We start from the raw sequence: 6,759 nt of genomic DNA on the forward strand, positions 1-6,759 counted from the left end.
TTTTCTTTTTCTGCGAGTATTCTGTCCTCTGTGGCATGTTTTCTCAGTGAGTGTATGTTTCGCGCATATGTGTGTTCTTTATGGTCTGTGTTCCTCGCAATGAGGGGTCCAAGTTGACACGGTGACAGTTCCTCGCAGAGCGACAGAGGGGCCCTGCCATCCAACAACAGAGGCTTTGTTGCTTTGCTCCTCTTGGCTTGTTATGGACTTCTTTCTCCCTCGCTTTCTCTCGCTTTCTCTCCCTTTTTTAGCGAGCCCATTTTCTTGTCTGAAGTCTTAATTTGGGGCGCTGGCCAGTAGGGAGAGGGAAGAGAGAGAGGGAAGAACGGGGGAGAGAGGAGGTGCGGAGTGGTGATTGCTGCAGACGGACGGCCCTTTGTTCCTTCTTTCCCAGGCTCCTCTCTTGAGCCTCCGAGGCTCCAATTGCATTGGAGCCTTCCAGCAAGAGTGGCAGAGAGAGAGGGAGGAAAAAGAGGGCACAATGATCTGTCCAACTGGAGTCTTTCAATTCCACAGAACAAATGTTTAGGCACTTGCAAAAAAGATGGGGAGGCAGAGAGGCTGGGGGCAGAAAAGAGGACAGCAAATTAAGTAAAACAAACAGAAATGCAGGAAAACAAAAACAACAACCAAACAGGATGGGGAAAGGATGAGGGCCATGTCAGAAATGGACACAGTGACTGTGAGGATCACATACTGACCACTAGATGTCTCCATCACTGATGCCAAATGTGGGCAAGCCAGAATTAATCCCACACTGTTCCAGCGGCTCTGGAGCAGAGCAGTGCATTGACCCATCGACAGCAGATGAAATATAGTCTTAAATTATGAACAGATCCAGAGTGAAACCAATAAGAAACATATTTTTCCACATGATTTGTGTGAAACATTTAGCTTTGGGTGTAATGATGTATACACTGATGCGGAAAATAAAGGGATGAACTCACACATATATCTTTTGTTTTCGCTTTGTATAGAAAAACATTCAACTGTTTGAGTTTCAAGCCCACAATCATTTCAGGAGTAGGTGTCAAAATGGTTCAAACGTTGTACAGCTCATTTGGTTGTTGGTAGGAGGATCGCAGGAAGGAGAAATCGAAACGAGGTCCTGAGTCCTTGCGATTCTGCGTCATTAAAGTTCCCTGGAACGGAGGGTTACATCAGCTTTTGCGTGCGTGCTGATATTTACCAAATAATGTTTTGTTTGGAGCTTGTTTGTTTTGCATGCGCTTCACTTGGCCTGTAAAAAAACTCCTTTTTTAAATTTAAGCAAACTTACCCAACTGAAAAAAAAGTGCTCTTAACCACCAAACTGAAAATGTTCTTGAACCTGAGTTTGTGATAATGAGTGACCACGAGGGGAGGAGGGACCTTGGGGACCCTGTCAACGTTTTGTGTGCCGGAGCAGGGACAAGCATTGGGCAAACATTGGGAAAGGCTGGCAGCCTTTGAGATAGTGGGCCGTTGATCTAAGACTGAGGAGCTAAAGTCCACTATCTCCTGTGTGATACAGCAGCCAAGGTCTTGCTGACACACAGAACAAACATGGATACCTGAAGACAATGACCCTTGAACCCTCAGTGGGAGAGATGGAAAAAACAGTAAGTGGTGAAAGTGACTCCGCGGTGACTTCCTCCCTGCAGGCCAAGAATGAATCAGGTGGAATGATTGTAAGTACACGGGTCATTGTACATAAAAAGCACACATACACACATCTTGTACAGGAGTGGGAAGCACAGATGTGGTGTGTGTGCATGCGCTTGCATGTGTGTTTGCATGTGTGTGTGTGTGTGTGTGTGTGCGCGATGGAGGAAGCGAGAGAGTGAGTCTTCAGATGTAGCGACAGATGGTATTTGATTACAGAGCAGACGGTCGGTGTTGTACAAAGATGCTGTCTCAGCCCAACCTAAGGAGCTGTAGCCTCCGGTGAAGGCGAGTGGAGGGAGGCAGGCGGAGGACGAGAGGGAAAAGGAACACGGCAGCGGGAGGGGAGAAAAAAAAGAAAAAAAAAGAATAAAAGCAAGCAAGAAAAAGACACAAAAGCAGCAACTCCAAAAATGAGCATCAAAGCAAAAAGAGTGAAAAGCAGTCAGGCAAGAACAAAGGAAGAAAAGGAACAGAGCGACGGGCAGGCGCGGTGGAAAGTACAACACAGGTCACGATAAGAAAACAGCTAAATGACGCAGAGACAGTACACCATTCTTTTGAAAAATGAGCTTCTATAACTCCCAAACTACAAAATGACCATTAAAATGTGAAACTCTGAGCATTTTATTTTAAAATCTATTCATCATCGCCGACAAACACGGATCTTGGTTGTTTTTTCCCTGTGAATTTCATTTTAATCATATGATCAGCAACACAGATACACATTTAAAAGGGGATTGTTATTAGGCCATGATCATTAGCTGTTTTTACAAAAAAAATTAAAGAAAACACTAAATAAAATATTCTAAATCTATCCTCCACTTTTTCACTTCAGGTTGTGTTTTAATGTCGATTAACCGAAGACCATCAGACTCGGGTTGTTGGAAAAAACACATTTCCCTCAAAGTTTTGATACTGAAAAGAACAAAAAACAATGCTTTCAGTGATAAAGAAAGCACTCAAATAAACTCATAAGGTGTTTGCTATATCTTAAAACTTAAATCTAAACAATCCTTTTTTTTATTTCAAAAAGCTTTCAAACCCATTCAGATTGGTAAAAACTTCTTGGAGGATGTAGTTGCATGTAGTTTTGTAATTTAAGGAGATTATTTTCTAGTGTGTGTGTGTGTGTCATAAGTTCAACATTTAAAGCACTCATAAACAAAAAGGTGGGAGTTATCTAGGGAGAAAAAAAAATCTTTTAACAATGTAAAACCTTTTTCTTTTTCACTGATAATCTCCCACTCATCACAAACCTCCACACATATGAGGGACCTGTATGGGTCTAAAATAAGGTGATAAAATAATCCACGAAGAGTTGACATTTTCCACTCTCTTTTTCATTTTTATTTGAAGGTTTTATTCATTTTGCACAAGCTTGCATATATACCGCACATACATTCAGTTCATAGAGGGTGAAGGCACGAAAGGCAATATGACTACTAATTGTTTCTGGGCTGGGCCGAAGCATTACAGGGAGGGAAAAAAAAATCAAGAAGAAAATACAAAATTTCTTCAAACTACTATAGTTTCAACTTTTAAGGTCCACCCTCTGCCCTGTCACACCATTTATTCAACTGTCCAGTTGCATTTAGCTGCCAAGATCTCTAGACACCATTTCTGTCAATTCAGCAATCACGCAAAACTCCTAATCATTTAAATAGATGAGGATGAAATCTTCTATGTTGGTTCTGTGTGTTTAAATTCAGTCCAGCCTTCCTTGTTGGAAAAAACAAAATAGAGGAACATCAAATAAATTAGGATAAATTAAACCAATAAATTACACAAAATCTGCAAGACAAATAGACACCAGTAACAGAAAAAAAAGCAGCCATGTCATGAGTTTTCTCTCACTAACTAACTATTCAGACTGTATCAGAATTATGGCTGTTCAGTTGGAATTACTGCACTAGAATTGAATAATAATGCAATACAAAAGCTTCAACAAAACACTATTTACATAGCATATTGCTAAGTTATACAAAGGCAGTATTTATCACTGTAACTCCACGTCATTGATATTTACAATAAAAGAGGAGCAATGAAATAATAATAATATTAATAATAATAATAGTAATAGTAATAATAATAATAATAATAATAATAGTAATAAAAAAAGGAATTATAACTGAAAGCGTCGAGGAACAAAAACCTCTTTCAAACAGGTCGGAAAACAAATCAGAGGAAATTATCACAACACGCACGCACGCACACACACACACACACACACACACACACACACACACACACACACACACACACACACACACACACACACACACACACACACACACACACACACACCAAACACATGTTTCCAACGCTTAATGAGAATCATTTACATGTCAGGATGGTACTCCCAGGGGTGGGGGAGGGGCCACAGTGTTGAGAATTGTGTCACTCGCTGGTTCACAGGTTCTCATAATCGGTCTTTTCTCCCACACAGACACACACTCATATACAGTACATGTACACAACCGCACAAACACACACATACACACACACACAAATAATGCAAAGCGAACTTAAATTCCCCAAAACTTTTCCCCACTTTTTGAACCCAGTAAAAAAGGGTATGAATTTGTCTTTTTTTTTTTTTCAAGTATAACTGTACACGTTTCCCTTTCATGGCACAAGTTTTCTGGTGACAATGGGTTCCTGTCTGCGTCCCGAGCTGAATCTAGCGCTACCTTGGTGGCAGTCTGCCCCTGTCTTGTTGTTGTTGTTGTTGTTGCCCCCCCCCCCACCTTCTTTTTCCATTTTGATGAGATGGGGTTTCACAGACTGCCAACAGGACGAGCTGCAACATCATCACAGCTAGTGTAATGCATCGCTCAGTCAGAAAAATTAAAGATATTGATGCTGGTGCGACCTGAAGGGCACTGCCGATGGGAGACAGGCTCCCTTTAAAAGGCATAGGGAGTGAGGACCGAATCCCTCCTATGTGGGTTTGTTTTTTAGGAAATGGCTCTCTCTTCTTTTTTTAAATAACTCTCACTCCCCTCTAGCCCTCAGTGATAATTAAACAAAAGAAAAACTTTACAGCTGTTGTTTGTTTCATCCTGACATATTTACAGTTTCTGAAACCGTATTCCAAGATACATTTTTCCCATCTGAAGAAGATAGCCTCTCGACGCAAAAAGAAAATAAAGTAAAGAAACAAGAAAAAAACTAAAGTGAAGCCGGTCACAAAACCTGCAAAAACCTAGCACTATTTCTCCTAAACTAACAAGGACTAAATCAGGATACAGATTTAAACGAAATCTGTCACTAAAAATACCCTCCAGATTTCTTTCATGAAACATTTTTTCACAATGCTTTTCAAAGATCTTCCATCGCTGTCTGTATATATATTTATATATATGTCCATAGATTTATATTTTACAGTTATTTAAAAAAAGGGCTATATATGTTTTTAATGATGTTGTCATTAATATCAAACAACCCCCATCCCGAGAAAGAAAATTTGACAAAAATATTTTCAACACAGTTTAAAATGTTTCTTTTTTTTTTTATATTTGTACACATATTTATCCTGAATTAATCTTTTTAGGTGCAGAATTGTTTTAACTTTAGGGTGGAGTTGCAGGAAGGGGCATGGTGGGGTGGGGTGGTGGGGGGGGTGATAATAATCTGTGCATCAGAGGAAAGTGTCCTTTCTCTTCTCCTTTGTGTGTGGTGCTATAGAGCCCTTGGCTGGTGCTTTGAGCCTCTGAGACATGCGGGGCCTAGCCCGTCTTCAGGGAGAAATGTGTCCGGGTCGCTCTCTCGGGGCGCCCGGTCTTAAGAAGAACACTGTCCGGGGAGGTGAAGGAGGAGGAGGAGGAGAGTGTGGGGGGGGGACATAATGAAGGGAGTAACTCTCTGTCTTTCTGTGCTTCCTTTTGTCAGGCGCTTTGTCTCGCTTAGACGAGTCAGCAGGTTAAGCAACCTGGCCCTTTTGATCCTTTGTGACACGCAAGCAGACACGGTATAAGATGATGTCGCAAAGGTGAGATCAACACGGAGCTCGCACGAACCGTTAAAAGCATTCAGATCGACCTGTTACTGCAAACTTACCTCATCAAAAGAGCAGCTAATAGTAACTGCTTTTTAAAATCTTAAAACGCCTGAGAGGGTGGATGAAAGAAAAAAAAAAACAACCCAACAAATATGAGTGTGTGGCTCAAGTAAAAAACTCAAAAAACCAGGCATCGGAATCTCAGGTAAAAGTGAAAGGAATGCCGCTTAACAATCTGGACGCGGCGGATTTTGAGAGAACAACACTTTGGGTCTGAAAAGCTGCCTGCGCGGGACGGCATGACAGAGCTGAGGGCTTCAGGTGTGTGCTGCTCCTCGCTGTCCCCTCCCTTTGTCCCTGCTCTTTGTAGTGCTGAGAGCTTCTCCATCCACCCCTGGGGTGAGCGCTCACCTCCGACCTCGGATTGTTGCTCTGAGAAAGGAGCTGGATCACTCACTGGCAGGTGAACATGGCAGGAAAGTCTGTGTGTGTCTGTGTCAACGGTGGAGGAGCTTCTTTTTGAAGCAAAATTAATAATAAGCCCGTGTGTTTCAGTTTATATCTACATCTTCATTTGCCTTCCTTGAACAGTTTTCCCTTCTGTGGCTTTTTCAGTCACATGTAATTTATCATCTGTTGCTACAGCAACACTTTAAAGTGCCACAACACTATATATATATATATATATATATATATATATATATATATATATATATATATATATATATATTCAAGTATCACCTGCTATTGAAATAACTTCATAATGCAATTTACACCACGTGAAAGTTTATAACAATAAAAGTAAACAGGCTGCATTCACCTCACACAAACAGTGCTATGAAAAGTCTGAAGTTTTATTTCGCTTTCTAACTAATTCTGAGGTGTGCAAGTGTTCTTCCAGGAAAGACAGCGTCATTATCAAAAGTAGAGCAGCGCCGGAAATCATCTGTTTACTTCTATCATTCCGCATTATGCACTTCATGCATTTCTGCAGCCCTTTACCCCTCTCAGCATCATGACCATGTTAGTCAGACACTTTTGTCACTGCAGATGAATAGAAAAACTCACTCTGACGACCCCCGATTAAAACCCACTTCCAGCTAAAGTTGCCC

The sequence above is a fragment of the Cololabis saira genome, chromosome 18, assembly GCF_033807715.1.
Source record: "Cololabis saira isolate AMF1-May2022 chromosome 18, fColSai1.1, whole genome shotgun sequence".
Lineage (NCBI taxonomy): Eukaryota > Metazoa > Chordata > Actinopteri > Beloniformes > Belonidae > Cololabis > Cololabis saira.